The following is an 18,427-nucleotide window of genomic DNA, read 5'->3' as shown; positions in this document are numbered from 1 at the left end:
AGCATGGAGCGCCATGGTTGGAGCAAGAGGACTCTTTTTATGCATGAGGTGTGCTGCAGGCTACCACCACGGGCGGTTGGCAGACCACATGCCGCCCCGTCTGTCAGCGACAGGGGGCCGGGGTTTCGGAGCGGCGTTCTGCTCAGAGATTTCACTAACCCACGCCGGTGTATTAGTCAGTCCGCGCTGAGCGGCATAAATAATTGAATCCCGACAGCCTATAAATGTATTAATCCAGTTTTGTGTGATGACCAAAAGTCAGAGGAGAAAAAGGCCTAGAACATGTTGAAGAATGTTGCAAGTTATGACAATTATAATTTCCTGTAATATAAAGTTTGCCTTTTTTTGCTTTGGCCAATATCATTATTGATTGTTGACGTGGCTGCCATCACGGTCATATTATTCTATCCGAGTTGTTCTTTTCACTCTTCAAATTGTTAGGTTGTTGAGATGGTATGCATTCGGTATAATTGCCTAGCCCAATGCAGACTAACCGACCACATAAGTCATTCCTAAAGCTCAGAGCATGTAGGCCCACCGCTTGGGTACCCTTTAAGTTTAAAAGGGGACGAGGCAACCCAACCATAAAAAATGCTTGATTGGAGCTTAGGTTTGTGTATCTTGGGAAAAATGTGTGAAACGCATAACAGAGAGCAGTGGTTTACTTTTCAATTAATCTGACTCAATGTTATGAACGGCATAATATTTATACTCTGAGACCACATTCCTTTCAATTATCATTCACACTCCCACAGGCTGAAAATACATGTAGTTGCATTTCGGCCTAATGAGTATAAGCTGTACATGTAGATCATGTATGCCTAGATTCTTAATGACTCATTATGACTGTCCCCTTATGCAGCAAAGGCACAGAGTAAAACTGGCTAAACAATTCCAGTCTTCAGAAACGTTCGAAGTTTTTGTCTCCAAATAGTGCTTCAAGTCTGGAATTAGCTCTTTCAACAGATCGACGTCAAGTCACCTTCTTTTCACAACCTGAACGTGTCATACAAATACATAGTCCATTTGGAAACCACAAGAAAACGAATTGTCAACAGTTTCATAGGTCAGATTATTTGAAGAGAAGGCTATCAGCGAAGTGTTTGCCCATCAATATTATAAGAACATGGAACCAACTGAGTAAACTTCCTCAAATGAGCGCCATTGCATTATGGATATTTGAGTTGATCGTCGGAGGAGCTTGCCTGAGGTGACGTGTCTTATCGTCTCCCGAATCAAAAGTTTTTCAACAATGGTGGACGTGATGAGGGCATTGCAAAATTTCTCGAATCGAAAGTCGTCGAGTGCATTATTGAGATAAATCGACATCACTTGGCCAGTCAAGGCCACCTATCAGCTGTCACCACAATCTGTGCGCTGCAGGAGTCATCATCTGGGGCTCATGAATCAAGCTGCCTGCGAAGATGCACATTTCCCCCGGGACAGTTTACACTATTGTATCGCTGCCACGCGGGCCGTGGCAACGCGCGGAAGGGTTATCGCTTCCGTGCCACGTGCCCCTCGCGCGCCGTTGCATGCACTCTGCAAACCCAGTGACCGCCTGTGCTGCAATGATTTTTAACCCTTATTTCGATTAATTCATTGGAAAATAATCATATCATCTATGGACACCTAATACGGAACTTAATTTTTACACCGATTATAAAATCACTGAATGGAAACATTCTACGAAACCGGGTTGGTATTCCATGTAGTTCATTATTGTTTGGGTTTATTGTTTATGGGTTCTAACCGTCATATCAGGTGAAACTGCTTTGTAATATTTCATATGTACATGTATGTGTTGATGGGGTCCCAACCTCTTAGTACTTTCAATCTCATTGGGGGAATTTTCTATATTAATGCAATGACCCAGTTCATTCATTACTTCATGACACGTTAATGTTTGTCACAATTATATTTGTAAAATTTAACCTTTTTAAAATTTAAAATTTAACAGGGACCTGTCACCCCGCGTCTCACTGGGAACTAAAATAAATAAGATATTCTTTAAAAATATTAAGCTTATTTAAAATAAAATGAAAAATAAATAATATAAAGAATTATACTTTTAAAAAATAAGGAAATCAAAATATTCACCAAAAAACAGATATATAAAAGGTATACAATTAGGCTATAAATCAAAAGGAAAACAAAATAAAAGAATTACCAAATCTAAGTACAAGAAAAGAGTAAACAGACATACTCAAAAACATCCACAAAAGGCTTATTACAGACAAGGGTTCCACAAAACATGCCTAGGTCCCAACATCTGGGAAAAGAACACAGTCTCTAAGTGTGTTATTGAACGCATCGAGTTAGTGACGATTGAATCCTGAACATGTTCAGGAAGACTGGACCAAAGGCGAGGAAACTGATGGAGGCAAGATGAATGTAGTGACTGGGTCCTGGCATATAAATGGCTGAATACAGTCACATCAGAACGATGAGTATTTACAGTGATTACCCTATTACACAACTCACTCTTAATGACATTAAACAGACACAGAAACAAAAGAAAGTACAGCCATAGTTACGGCGATTGGACAATGTGAACCAATTAAGTTTATCCAATCTTTTGGCATAGGCCTAAGACATGACACCACGTCTTTGGCCAAGTATAAATCGCGTAGCACGCTTCTGAATTGTTTCCAAGCGATCTACTTCTTTCTGATTATGAGGCAGCCATGCTGGAGTGCCATACTCTAAGACAGGGAGAACAAGTGCCTTATACAAACATAATTTAGCGGCTACAGAAGAATTGAAAGTCACAGTTTTCAAAAGTCCAAGCATACGGTTAGCCTTAGAAGTGACATTGTGAATATGATCATTCCACGACAACTGGTCGTTTAGAGTAACTCCAAGGTATTTGACGATGGTCGAAACTGTAAATGGAACACCCAAAAGATGGTAATGAGGAAGAGACTGACTGTGTCTGCGAGAAATATGCATTATCTTAGACTTGGAAGTATTGAAGGCCATACCATTGGAGTCACTCCAAACTCTCAGCGTGTTAAGATCCTGTTGAAGGAGAGAGACGTCCCAAATTGTGTGTATTGAGAGGTAAAGCAAAATATCATCAGCAAACAGTGCACAAGGCGAGCCAAGATTACAAGTGATGTCATTAATAACAATATTAAAAAGTAATGGTCCAAGGACACTACCTTGAGGGACATCAGATTTTACCACAGACCACGTACTCAGGGGTTTTGCCAAGAAAAGTTACCCTCTGGAGACGTCCAACCAAGAAATCTCTCACCCATCTCCAGAGGGCACCTCATATGTTAAACCCAGTAGTGAGCTTAGAAAGAAGAATATCATGAGGCATATCATGAGCTTTATATCCAGAAACACAGCATCCATTCTAGGAGGCCTACGAGCATCGAGTACGGAGGCCCAACTATGATAAATATTGAGCAGTTGTGTTACGCAGGATCGTCGTGGCAAGAAACCATTCTGACAACTAGAAATCAAGCAGTTATCCCCCAAATGGGCCAAAACAGCAGTTGACATAATTCTTTCCATAATTTTACACACAACTGATGTAAGGGCCAGAGGTCTATAATTGCTAATATCACAACTGTCACCAGATTTCAATACACATACACTGTTACGCAGAAATCTCACACCAATACCATCTGGTCCGGGTCACAATGCCTTCCCCAAAGGAAGGGAGGCTATAATTTGATGAATGCTGCCAGCTGAGAAGAGAGGAACTGCCTGGTGACTGACGGAGGTGGTGGGGAACGACGCACGCTAAGTGAAAAATGCACTGCATGATGATCACTGGATACAGGGTTCGGAGAGGAGGTAACGTCCACAACCTGTTGAAGATTCCCACAGAAAATAAGATCTATTGTGGAACCTGGTGAATCATTGGTAACATTAGGTCGAGTGATTTCCGTGACTACCTGAACCAGGATAAGTGAGTCCGCAAACTGAGTCCGTATATAGTCTTTTCCAGCTGTTTTCAAATTTATCAAAACATTTGGATATCAGAAGTTGAAATTTTGATCCAACTTTATAGTGTGCGCAGTGCAGAATTCTTGATTGTTTATTTCGGCGACCAATCACAGAGAAAACCCCGGGGCTGCTTAGATGGACTGTATACACACTTCATCATTACAAATATACTGGGCAGATTCTATCAGGCCATAAGACCACGAGAAGTGTGTCAACAGGAGAATTTGACAACAAATAATAGCCACGAAATCAAAACTTTAAAACTGCCTTCATGAGTTGATCAGTCATTAGTGATTTGATAGTCCATTTTAGGTAGCTTTATTGGTACATACGATAGTGAGATGGCAATAAAGAGAAAGTTTAACAAACAATTGAGAGACTTCAGGCAATGGACTGTCTTTTGCAGACGACTGAAGATTCACTCACACAAAAGTGCTGAGCAAATTTTACCACCACTCGCAAATTGCTTTCAATGTTTACCCAGGCATTTCGGGACCGATAAGAGCCAACCTTTGTCTCGTCTGTTGCGGAACCTCCCTCTATATAGGCCTAATGGGTAAATCTGTTAACAGTTATTTAAGAGTTAAGCACCAGGTGATGACACATTTAAAGGTTGAAAACAAGACCCTTAGCAATCGATCCACGTTGATGATGCTATCTGTGTTGATTGCCTTTTAATTGTCGCGCAAGAGGTTGCTGGTAAATTGCAGTTTATTGCAGGGGCTGCAGCCAAGCTTTGACGTTCTGTGTCTCAGAACAAAATAGAAGACCAATTATTTTAATGTGAAATAAAAGGTGAATGGCTTTTTGCATGTAAAAACCTCTTTCACTAATCCAGCTGAATTCACCAACAGGTGCAATCTAACATATTGATACTTTCAAAAGTCAGAACACTAGTAAAATTTTAAAACAATTTTAAAAACTGAAGAAGATGCTAGAATAAAATAAAAGCAATTGGAGATGCTTTTTACTTCACCTTATTTACTTTCGTCGATCCAGAGGTATATGCTTTAGTCTGATGACTAGACCTGACTGAAATAATAAAAGGCGCATTTTGCATTTGCAATTGCGTTCAAAGGAGGTGCTGACAGAGCTACACTGGAACACGCTGAAGAGAACAGTAACCATTTTCATTGAGACAAGGGCTCTGCTGTGTATTTTCAGAATTCGATTATACTTTCTTGATTCTTCTGTTTAACAAAACGACGCACAAACAAGAATGAGCTGTTAAGTCGCTGTATATGATGACATAGACATCATATATGGCTTTTAAGTGTTAATAAAGTGTTCATTGGTTAGGTGCTGCCATTGTCCAATATTTTCAGTATTGACCAGACGACTCTCGATACTGAAAGCGTTTGTCAGGAAGTTGCCACGGTTTGATAATATCTTTCAAGATGACCCATGATGATTTTCAATAGAGTGTTGGTCGGGTCTGGTTTAGCTTCCATGGAAGATGACCAATGACAACTCCCAATGAAGCGTTGGTCAGTAGCTGCCACGTTCCGAAAGCTTCTATTGTGATCCAAAAAGCCATCGGTAGAGCTACTGGTAAGGTATATATTGCCATGATCTGAAAGTGCCCCCGTTTTAGGGAAACCAGATCCAGATGCAGTAGGACTCCAATTTTGCAAGACTCGGAAACACCCATTCACCGGAAATCGGGCTAAAAGAAAGCCCAGTAGCAAATTTGGGACATTTTGGTAAAAGAGACACTTGGGACATTTTGGGATTCCGTCTTGGAATCTTCATTTGAAAATGCAGCTACCCGAAAACAAATTATCGAAATCGTGATCTCTACAGTGAACGAAAAATTGAAATTAAAAACAGCTGTCATTGTATCAGTGTGGCGGCGCCCTGCCACATTAATGTCCCAGTGGAAAACGAGACAAACTTTAGCAGTTATAAAAAGTCATGCGTCATGACTCTCCAAACGTCTTTATTAGTTCTTTCCTTCGCAAAATACACCCATCAGAAAATGGCATATACATTTTGGATTTTAAAGGTCAAAAACGGAACTAGATTAGTTGCACTTTTCTATTTTTCGAAGTCATTTCCGCAAAAAGAAAATATGTTGAGTGAGACCCAAGATTAAAACTGTTTTATCTTCATGTGTGGACAGCTAAACATCATCTTCCATTTTACACAGGGGATCTTCTTAGCTCTCAGGGGATTGCTGGACCCACATAGTTAGGTCAAAAATATAAAGATACAGTATTTTGACACTTTTTTGACATGTTGAACCTTATCCGGTCTGGTGAGTGTGGTTGAATAATTTCCCCATCCGTTGCACAAAGTGTGAACGACGGAAAGAGATCAATCAAAGTAAAATGATATTCCCTTCAGTTAGATACATATGAGGTATATGTACACCCAACGGCCGGACTGGAAATGGATCCTGTCATTTTTTGAAATTCGAAATTAGTGTTGTTATCCACGTGGCTGAAACGACATGAAAAATGTGTACATTCGTGCTACTGTGGTGCTACTGGCAAATTCCCACAAGTGCTGTTGCTACCAATGTAAAAATGATTTGTCAATGAGGTCTGTGAGTACAGACATTCCCATGGGCCTTTTTGCATGACTTTTGCAGGGCTTAGGCATATTTTTCAAACGTAGGGACATTTCTTAGCGTGTAGTGATTAATGATGTAACAAGAGTGCTTGGATTCTCATCTCGAGAGCAGCCGTACAATGCGTATAATTCTTGACATTTTACACTTTGATGATCTCATAATAGAAATCAATATTTTACATCAGGGGCGGAGCAAGCTTTCTGCAAACGGGGTGTTGATGCTTGAGTAAAGGCATTAGTCTGCCAACTCAGACATTCACCATAAACATCAATTTGAGCACAATTACTTCATGATCTACACTATACATTAATGCACCACGCTGTTGGATGAACCTGTCAGCTAGTGTCATGTTCTAAGCTTAACATTCGTTTAATTATTTTTCGATCCCATCTTACCACACTAGTATCATAAAATTTGTCAGCAGGCGACCTGGTGCAACCCAGATCTCTTGATGCACTACTGAACACTGTAATTTTAGCTTCATGTCAATAAGCAATTTTAAAGGCAAAGCGATAAAAAGGTTTGTGTCATTTGTTGTTTTAACGGGGACTGCAGCAGCTCATATGCGAGTGTCTGTTGAAACAAACCCCAATGCATGTACATGTAGTTCGTGTTCCATGCTTAAATAGCAAAGACTTGGTGACAATCGAACAAAGGAAATGGAGGCCGGTTTTACTGGTTGCTGTTGAAACAAAGGTGAAAAAAATGGTCTTGTGTCTCGAACATTGCGCTTAAAGCCAACGGAATATGTAAATGCCAAAGAAAGAAATTTTCAGAAAAGGTGGACAAGGACATTTCACATCCATTGTAGCATGATCTCAACACGTACTTTTTATTGAGTGCTCCGTGACTGAACATTCCATTTATTTTTACGAAAACGTAGTCGGCGAGCAGGATCAGTTCAGACGACTGACCTTCACGTCTTCGACGATATTGTCCTAATATCCAACACAGCAGAAAAATTTGGATTTTGCCGCTTGCGGTAAAAACAGAGAACACTGCGATCGGGCTCCACGAGCATCAACGCTGAGGATACAACAGTCACTAGTGGCGATGGGGTACCGCTGCACTCAATCGCCTCAACAGAGGAGCTGAAAGTCAGGAGGGCACTTGCATCACGTGTGGTACACTCGATGAAGAAAACGTGGAAGGCGAACTTCAGCGAAGACCTCAAGCCCCCCTCCCCCCTATGTCAGTTGCTCAGTCATGGACCGTCACACTGCGCAGCAGAGGAGCCATTGATAGTGTCCACACAGGATGCTGCGCATGGCTCTGCGGTCACCAGCAGAGACTGCATCAGTAACATCGAACTACATGGAGGCCTGATATAATCCCGGCAAAGATCAGGGGAAGGAGGATGGCTGTGACGGGCCACTGTGTTGACCACCCGGAGCTAGCAGCCCGTGACGTCATCTTCTAGGAGCCGCTCAGGGAATTGCCATGCCACGAGGCGCGGAGGCGAGCTGCGTACATTGACCATTGACGTTGGTCTGCGTGACACAGAGGAGCTGAGAATCCTAATGTTGGGATAAGGAAGAGTGGAGGGTGGCGACGTACCCTGTCCCAAGATGATGTAGGATGCCACATACATGTAGCCCCCTCACATGGCATCTCATAAAACTGTTTTTGTTGAAAATTTTCCCTCTTGCCTAAGGTGCAAAAAGTAAGGGATCCCCCCGAGTGGCAGCCTTTCTATCCGACCTCAGCCATTTGATGAAATTATTTTTCTCAGTGCTTGGTAAAACTGGAAGGTTTCAACCTACTCAAGCAAAGACTTTTGTTGTCAGTTAGGATGTAATACACAATATATAGGTCCTGGAAGGAACAACGTTTGTTGACGCAGCCATTTTTTGCCCAACTCTGTGCAAAGGGGTATAAGATAGGTCTAATTTCTGCGGCAATGGCGTCAAACTACAACCAACAACCTACAAGACGGAAAAGGAAAAGCTCATGAAAACTCAGTGCGATCAACATGTAGACGTTGCGGTACTCAAAGGAGCGTCAGATGCGTACTATCTCTACCAACTAGAGGTTAATTAGTTTGAGGTTTATTTTAGAAGATGTTAATACAATGGTTAAAACAGGGGCACGTCCTGTTAGCTCTAAACTTATTATATAGGGCTTTCTTTCACATTCAAACATGCGTGGAGAAACGATACACTTTCGTGAGCACTGTACCCCAATGATTGTCACGCTCAAGCGTTGACTATAGACGACAAAATAATGAATAAAAAATCACACTTAAAGCGTGGCTATTTATAAACATTAAAAGGGATAGTTATATCATGCTCGTGTAATTTGGCACAAGTAATCTGGATTTTAATAATTGAAAGAGGGAATATTCCCATGTAACCCGAGGCAACAATAACGGCCGGCCGGTACATCAAAATGTCAATAAGTCTTTGTGCAGTAGATCTGTGTGAGCATAACACAAATCCATTGAGGAAAAAGTAGGACAGCACGTGCGGACCATGCAGATAGCCGAATTAATGCTGGTTATTAATAAAATAAACTGGGACAATGATCCGACTAGACAAGCCGATAAGACCGCGGCAGTATTGGCCGTTGCCCCGCAGAACACCGGTGGGGGAGTTGAAGTCCTTCTCGACAAGGCACTGTTGACCCGTCCCCGTCAGTCAAACAAGTCCCCTTTTCGGTGGCAGTTAATATAATGGGCAAAAAAGTACAACCCATACGATGTGTATCTACTACTTCCATTATTGACCGCTTAAAGGGGAAGAGTGAGGGAATGGCAGATTGCAGCCTATTGTGGTGCTGGGTTCACCAAACCTATTTCGAGCCTCGCTTGTCATCGTGAATACGCAAGAGGAAATTTGTCTTGTTTTCTTTGTCCATTGAACCACCTGATGAAGATATCTTTTTCAAAATTATCTCCACACTATTGCATTCTGGGAATAACGAACTTTACAGGGAATCATCTTTTTTTCCGATATGAAGTACATTGTCCTCCTGAATGGTTTCTTGCTCCCCGAAAACTTGATTCGGTATCCGCCTTTGCATGAATAACCATATGCACGTACATGTAACTGTTTGATCTGCATCCGCTCCCGACACTCAAGAGGACGATGTACATTTCCACGTTTCACACACACACCTGTGAGTGTGTATTTGCCTGCAACTGGGGACCCCCTATTGTTCCTCTTTCGTTTGTACTTAAACTATTTTAGAAGACCACCCATATGTTTTGTACACAGTTGTCAATCGGGGACCCTCTGTCAATCGGGGACCTTATTGTCCTCTATTGTTCAGGGTCCCCAATTGAATGCAGAAACAAACTCACACACACAATGGAAAGTTAAAGCCCTGATTTGCGACTCCAAAGAAGAGAAATTGTGGAGTTGCTCTAAGATACGTCAAAATTGGCCTACATTTATTTTTTTCAGTGTCACATTGCTCTGTCAAGTTGGAATACCAGGATTTTAAAACTGGGAATACAAATCGATTGTGCCCTTAAAAAGACTTCACACACGCGGAGCCTATCCGGCCGCAATCAGTCAACTATAGACCCACTCAAGTGGGTGCTCAGAGATTGAATTGATCAGCCCCTCCATCACATACCACCCTGCCGTCCCGCCTTGCGCCTTGGCGGCGCTGCAAGGCAAACACCAGTTTGCCAGATAACAGAAAACCGGACCAAAGATCCAACCGATTGTTGCCCGCGTGATCCCACCCGCATTCAACATCTTAGACTCGTACAGGGGGTGTTTCCTTCGTGCAGAGTGACAATATACATGTATAAACAAAACATACAAAAAACTCTGCTTTTAGGTTATCAGTATTTTGAAACAGGGTGTTGATAAGGAGGGGTTGTTAGTAAGCAACCGCAATAGTGGGTCTGTCAAAAGGCGAAATTAATAGCTAGTTGATCAACATGATTTGGTTTGACGTTCCTTTGGACTGTTGTTAGACTTAATCTGCAGCTGGCCATTGGGCTATTTAGTTCTGTGCTTGTATGCAACAATGCTAGATCCGCCGTACACTAGCGGTGTCCAAACACCGTTGGAAACCCTAGCGTCATTTTAAAGTTGCTGCATGTAGACAAAACTCTCCACCGGCCGCACGGCCGTATGCACTATGAATCAGTGGCGTGACTGTGGTGCATTTTGCAGGGCCATTTGGGGCCCTCTCTTCCCATGCTTGGGTCTTTCTTCGGGGATCGGTTCTTTCTCTAATTTAATCTAGCGGCGAGCATAGGCCTCGATCGAGTGGGGGACTCAATGCACTCCACCCCCCCCCTTAGTTACGTCACCGACTACAATGAACCAAAAATAGAGCGGTTCAGGCGATAGTGATTCGACTGGATTGAATCAATAAACACTTATCAATGTCAATTTATTTTCAGCTGTAAACACTGATATTTTTCTTATATTAATAGCGATCTAGTGTATAGCTTTATTAATTTTACCAAAAATGAGAAACAACTTTGAAAAGTGTCATATTAAATGTGTCCAACTCAGGAGAAAAGCAAAGCACAAGTGATTTGCTTTCAGCCTTTTCATCAAAGTTTGAAATAATTTAATCACGAGCTGCGCCACAGCCAAACTTTAGTAAATAAATCAACAGAAACAAACTGGTACCAGTTTTTAAGTCTACATTTTATTTATCCTGCCAATAATTATTTTGAGTATATCCTATCGTGCCGCGGCCCCTAACATGACGTACTTTGATTTATTGCCCAAATACATGTAGTGCCTTGCTAGGCCACTTTTATATTAAATCTCACAATAAAAATTATATGAAATTTCATTAAGCTCTCATCATTCCCGTTCATATATTTTGACTTTATGCAACCGCTACAAAGTTCCAATAAAGTTCTATTTTGGCCCGATTCACCAATATCTGTTCGAAATATTTCAAAATGAGAAATACGCGCAAAAATGAGACTTATTTTCTTTTCAAAAACTTGTAGTTGCATTGTGAGTCGATTTAATGATGATTTATCAGAATTTATCAATTCGTGCATGTTGGGTTATTCAAAATTTGCCAATTTCCGGAATCCTGACCACGTTGCATTTGAATTTTGGACTAAATTTCATGACACTGAAATTGTCCACAAAGGTTCAACAGCAAATATTACGAGGGTAATTGTACTGTGTTTAACTGAAATGAATTTGAAGTTTGGAAAAACTGCAGAGGAAAGTAGAGGGAAAAGTCGAATTGCGGGAATTTAGCTACATCTTGACTGATGTAATTTCATTTGTATAGAACAATCATTAGTCATGTGCTCCCTGAATAAAAACGACTGTTTCTAAAATCATACACTACATTGCAGTTTGTGCGTTAAGTAATAACATATATTCAATCACAATGACACAGTGCGCGGCGATGCTGGATCAATAAGGGCATCTCCCTTGAGGACTCAATGGACGTAAGATCCACCTTTGGGGCGTAGATGGGATGTGAGGAGTCCTCCAGGTGTAAAAAGGCCATGTCCAACCTCACAGCATACAGTGGGCTGTCAAATACAAGTTTGTTTCATACCATGTTAATATTATGCAGGACGTTGCGTAAGAATGAAAGCAACGCTAGGCCTATGTTTTTAAATATCTGATGGGCGACTTAAACCCTCAAAATAAATTCAGGCAGATGTTAAGGATGGCAGTGTAAAACTCTGAAAAACATGTTCCTTTCTGCATAACACAGCAGTGTGGGTGGTGTTCGGGTGTATTACTGAATTAATCCCAAACGAGAAGAACACTTGTACATTAACACGCAATTATTTATTTGGACCTATAATGAAAGTACGCACTCATGTCCTGGAATTGCGGAATCCCACGCGTGTAGTACAAAATGTGGTCTCAGTTCCAAATGCGTACCGACGAAATAAAAAAAAAATGAGTGTGATGGTCCAAATGTGTCAGAATTTTCTCTCAACGTGTTCTTTTTCATTTTTCCTCATGCCTTGACAAGCTGCTGGACACCACAGAAGCCTGAATACACCGAAAAGTTATGTGGTCTCTGTCTGTTTTAGAAAAAGTGGCTGTGGGGCTTTCCTTGGACTTTTTATTGAAAAAATTGAGAATTGCCTAGTACCTTGGATTTGTTTGGTTTTCTTTTTGTGTCACCAAATAAAAGTATTCTTTCGTTACACGAATGTGAAACTCTCATCACAAAACAATTGGAGGTAATACTTGAAGAAATCCTTTAAAAAATTCCTGCCTCACCTGAATAAATCCTCACTCGTATCCATCCTGATTTGGGACCATTCATCGGTCACCCAATAGTATAATTCTTTTACCATAAACGCATTACCGTTGATCTTTTCCTGTATATTGCCTCCTCCTTCAACACTATGGGGTAGAGGGCGGTGTGTAGAATTAGCAGTTGTCTTGGTTTCAAGCCGTTGTTGTACATTTCGTTAAAGAACCCGCCTCCCCAGAGGGCGTTATCACGCCTACCGTTATCGCCTACGAACCGTTAGTCTCGTGGGTGCAGTGCGCTTATGCCCTATTGAATACAGCGCAGAATCATGAAAAACAACAAAGTCCATGGCTTGTTGATAGGCAAGCCGACATTACCGGAGTTTCTCAAACAAAAACTTAATTATTGTCTACTCAGTAGTCTTTCTATTTCTGTTCAGTTTTCGGTGGTTTAGCCAATTACATTTACATTTTTAACAAATCACACAAAACAAATCCACCCCGAAAGTTATAGCTCTCAAGCCTGCCATTTTTTTTTTAAATGGCATCCCCCTAACTTTACACTGATCGGGTTATCACCTCGTCGTTGGTCAGTGGGCTTGGGCGCCTCAGTGAACCCTAGAACGTTACTATGCTGGCCGGAGTGTAAAGTACTGGTGGGACCACCCAAACAAACACCGATCGAAAGGTAGAGGCGAGGCCAGCTAATGGAGGATGGCCAGATGAAGAGTAACCCACTGGTCCTACATGTAAAGGGGTGCCAAGGGGCTAATAACAACCTCTTACTGTAAAAAAAAAAAACAGACCAAACAGAGAAAATCGTGGCCGACAAACGGAGATTCGTAGACAGTCTTGCTGAAGAAGTTGAAGAGGAGGCTTGCAGTGGCAACATGAAGCAACTGTATGACACCACCAGGAAGCTGTCAGGCAAATACAGCATACCAGATAGGCCGGTCAAAGATAAAGAAGGAAAGACCGTCATGGCAAAAGAAGACCCGCTCAATTGACGGGCGGAACACTTCGAGGACTGAGCTGTTAAATCGACCAAGCCCAACGAACCCCTTGATATCCAGCCAGCAGGCTGATCTCCCCATCAACTGTGACAGACCTGAAATCAGGAAGGCAATTAATCTTCAAACTGAAAAACGGAAAGCAGCAGGGCCAGATAACATTCCATCAGAAACTTTAAAGCAGATTTAGACACCCCCGTACAGTTATGCATGGAAGCCTCCAAACCAGGGAGTGGATCCTGGCCTATTTTTACACCATGCTACCTTTTTTGGCCTAGCAATCTCCTTTTAAAAAAAAAGAAACTGTGTGGGCATTTTCATTGAGTGAGCTCGCAAAAATTATCGCATAAATTACTGTACTTCCCCCTTGAGTCGAAAACCTCCCTGTTCATAATTTCTTCCCACTTCGGTATCGGAGGATCTGTTCTATGCAGGATTGAGTCTTATCTCAGTTGCAGACAGCAACAGATAGTCATGGGTGATGTAAATTTCTAGAAACTTTGATATTTCATCTGGTGTCCCACAGGGTTTTTATTTGGGCCCCTTCTCTTTACTCTTTATACCAGCAACCTGATACACACGTCCTCAGGTCTCTTTTTGTCACTGTTATGCTGATGACACAACTCAATTCCTTCAACCCAAATATTAATCAACAGACTACAGGTCTATCGACACTACAACTATGTATTGCTCACATTTGTTCAAGAATGTTTAGTCACTAGCATCGCTGGGGGTGTGTCACACTTCCCCATTGGCTAGTTTTGTCGACAAAATCATGGTCTGTCTGCAAAATAAAAAAAGAAGAACTGAGAATGAAGATGAAAACAAGGGGTATACAGTAGACTCGTTTTGCGTGACGGTCTGTCTGCAAATTAACGTGCATCCCCCGTTCAAAATGGTCTAGCGACGCCCGTGTTTTTACTAACAAACTGATCCATGCTCAATGATAACAAAACAGAATTGCTGTTTGTCGGAACATTTTATAAACAGCTTGCCACCACAAATGTTAGTGAAGAAAATACGTCATACGCGGGGTCACAACTAACGACGCGAAGAGCTATAATAGGTAACTCTTTTATTATGGGAGCTCGCTCAATGCTTTTGACAAGCGGCGGTTATCATTCGATACTTTCAGTTTTCTTCCTCATTGATGAAAATATTCTAACTACACTTTATTAGTTCATCCACAAATTGATCAAAATAACCAATGATTTGAATGTCGCCCAGAGGGATGTGATCACTGATACTTAGTGAGAAGCTGTGATTGAACCAAGCCATGTTTATAGCCAACACTTTGCCAGTGTCAAAGCATTGCCATTGGAAAACAAATAACAAAACAAACAAAACCCCCAAAACAAAAAATTAAACAAAGCTTCGCTAACAGGAAGTGATAACCTTGCAGTCACAGGTCGTTCACAATGTTCAATGAAATCCCGGTGAAATGTGGTAAGATGTACACCTTGTGTGTTGAGATACTTAATAAAATATTTTCAAATTGCAAGTTTTTAATTTGGACGTACAGGATCGACGAAAGTGACGGACGGACACTTACCCTAGCTAGTTCTGGACCGGTTTACCCAGTTCCGAATCGCGACTAAACCTTTTCACGAATAAAAAGTAACCACGCAAGAACTATTGTAAACAGCTGATTTTGTAATGAAGATTTTCTGAATTTAGAGAAAATCATTTAATAAATAAGAATTTCAATGAATTAAAAGTGGATCTTGCGTAAATTTCGACTCGGCTCCTTCCGCTGTACTACAGCGAGCTATCAACGATACTCTCCCCCTTGCTGCACAGTCAACGAAATGATTTTTGATAAACTGTTTCAAAAATGTCGAAGTGCGAATCGGAAATCTGACCAAAAATTATTTTCTAGAAATTTTCCTAGAACAATTAGTTTTATATACATGTAGTTCCTAACGGAATCGGAAAACCCCGAGTCCGAATTTTTGGCTGTACTGAGCTAGCTTGAACCATAAAGCACTTTATGGCTATGGCTGCAGCTATTTCCCATAGAGTCTAGTGTAATTTCCAGCCGCAGCCAATTACATGCAATTGACACGGACGCAATAATACCAAGTGTTAGTTGACCTTTGGCACTCCATGCTACAATGCGGAAACTAGTGCAGGATGCTTCGCCAAAATACTGATCGTGTTTGACGAGTGCAAGGGCATTTGAAATTGCAGCATCGAAAAACTGATTTTTAAGTTTTTGGTCAGTTGGTCGGCTAGATATTTGTGGTAAGTCTTCCCCTCGTGTGAAGAATGTGAGTAGAAAGTACAGAAAACAGGGCTGCGCGTTTTGAATTAGATAAAAGATCGAGTGGATAATGTAGGCCTCACGCGTTAGCAATAAATTTTGGGCCTTGGGTTAGTAGCTCTGTGGTTATACATGTACATGTACTATCATCGTAACGTGGCGCGGCCCTAAGTTGGGGCTCTTTATTTTTCGCCTCTCGTGTCTTTATGGAGCAATATTTTTACCTTAAATTCCACAATTAATGGAATTTCTTATTCAGAAATCACAATATTATGTACAGCTTCAAAGTTCTGATGAAATTTTTATTTTCACCCGATTTTCCGAATTTTTTTAATGCCAAAAAAAATGAATGCTTTAAAATAGGCCTATGTGCACAAAACTACACATAGGCCGCGCCTATGAAAATGTATGTTATTTTTTGACAAATTTGTGGATGGGTACACGTATGTACCGATATCGGTATGTAATTGTCTGTCATGTTGGTGTTTTTGTAAAAGTCGTGCCAATTATGTAAAAAAACTTTGGCAGTTAGGGCAAGACTTCTGTTTCTGACCATCTCTAACTCAAGTATTATGGAATAGAGTAGGCAGCCTACATGAACAATGTACCCTAAATTTGTGTGTATGCGTAGTTCTGGAACTGTAATAAGGTTTTTCCAAACCTTAAAGACGGACATGTTTAAATCGCTGTAGATAAGTTTCGGTTATATTGGTTATGCCAACTTACTCTGCCATCACACATAGATGGACATGTATGAAGACTACAAGATCCTTTTGTGATCAAGTTAAGTCTACTCCAAACAAAACAATAGGAATAAGATTTGAAACTTAGCATGGTGCAAGTACTACATACATTTACATGTATGTGTATGGTAAGGATTCATGGGATCTATCTCATCACTGGTTCTCTTCAGAACCTTACCTCTTCTTGAAGAGATATGTACATACATGTACATGTAGATCTCATGGTGTATCCGCAAATCCTTACCATAAAACAATACAAAGACAGAACAGAAGAAGGCATCCAACTATTCAAGCAAAGCGTAAGAGAGAGAAAATGATTACCATATACATGTACATGTATTTCTTCTGTGCACTGCGCTGCGACAGGTAGAACCAATTTTTGCTGCTGGTACCAGTACATGTGAGTTGTAATTAATACACATGTATTTCAAGTACAGTACTTGATTTCCCATGCACTGCAGTTGGCAGTTTCCAATTTGCATTTCAATTAAGGTAACAGTGTACATGTACCAGTAGAAGCGTACTGTACATGTACAAACATGTACATGTACTTCCTGTGTGGCATACAGGCTAATTTCTAAAGTCCTTGCATAACATTTTGTTTGCATACACCTTCCCTGTTTCTGCTTGTTACATGTACACTGTACGTGTACATCCGAAAGGTTATGATAACCCATCGCTATTTATGAAGTTATGGAGGTTTCATCTTAGAAGACATGCAGGCCTACAATGTACATACTGTACATGTAGTATTGCGTTACTGTATAATTGTAAACTACTGTACATGTACTGCACCGGTAGTTGAACAAACCTAGAAAATGTTTGCTTTTCTGTAACTGAGGACCTACCACGCTAATTTTCATTGAACTCTCAAAGAAAATGAAGAAACTGTCATCTTTCTTAAATTCCAGGGAGGAATTGCGAAGACACCATGAACATCATGTTTTTCACTGGGACGGACATTTTGTGTCTTAAATTTGAAAATATAATTCAAAATCCATGTAGCTAAACTGTAACAGCCCTGAAGTTCTGAATCCTCAAATTTTGTACACACCCTAGGGAGTTAATGTACAATGTACATCTGGGGGAAGACTCTTTTTTTAATTTTGGATAATTTCAAAATTATGGAAAGACAAGTCAAGTACAGATAAACATTAATTAATTGAAAGATTGTTCAATTAAATATACAAACAGTAACATTTGTGACATGGACAGGCATTTTTTGTAATCTTTAAATTAAAGAATGGAAAAACAATTGGTCATAAGCCAAACTTGTTCACATGTTTTCAGTTTTTTAAATCTTATTTGCTTAAAAGCCGTTTTTAGTTAAACCCTTAAAGAGCTTGGTTATTTTACCATAGCCCATCTTGCAGCGGGGGACTGAAAAGTACTGACAAGATTGAAGAGCAGATGAGAAGAGACCATGGCCTGAGCATTTTATATTATAAGCAACAATGGCGATCGCAGCAGAAACAGTAATCAGAGCATACCTGTGTTCCATGAGCACAGCTGGGTGCATAAACAGAAGTTTCATAACCCTTGGGCCTCCGTCATGGTCAGCATGAAGGGAGCAGCACATGCGAATGCACACAATGCTTCAATGTCTGACAATAACTAACACGTATCAGTGTGGCTATCCATCCCCGGGCATACTCAAAATTACACACATTTTACAAAGCAGTGGACGCGGCACATGTCTATGGGAAATACCA

General features: G+C 40.8%; 1 protein-coding gene and 1 long non-coding RNA gene across 2 annotated transcripts in view; one reads left to right on the top strand and one right to left on the bottom strand.

Moving 5' to 3' along the window:
- Positions 1-1,744: 1,744 nt before the first annotated feature.
- On the bottom strand, positions 1,745-18,344 carry LOC147796975 (uncharacterized). Its single transcript, XR_015427506.1, has 3 exons — positions 18,206-18,344; positions 14,405-14,493; positions 1,745-3,824 (listed from the first exon to the last, which is right to left on the bottom strand). It is a non-coding gene; the product is annotated as an uncharacterized LOC147796975 (long non-coding RNA).
- LOC110982497 (solute carrier family 75 member 1-like) overlaps positions 15,814-18,427 on the top strand; it is a 20,638-nt gene continuing 18,024 nt past the window's right edge. The window contains exon 1 of the mRNA XM_022240940.2: positions 15,814-15,953. The gene's annotated coding sequence lies outside the window, so the exon portion shown is untranslated. The remainder of the gene's footprint in view (positions 15,954-18,427) is intronic.

The sequence above is a fragment of the Acanthaster planci genome, linkage group LG13, assembly GCF_054643075.1.
Source record: "Acanthaster planci isolate LZ-2023a linkage group LG13, COTS_SCS, whole genome shotgun sequence".
NCBI lineage: Eukaryota > Metazoa > Echinodermata > Asteroidea > Valvatida > Acanthasteridae > Acanthaster > Acanthaster planci.
This window is presented reverse-complemented; position numbering and strand designations above follow the sequence as displayed.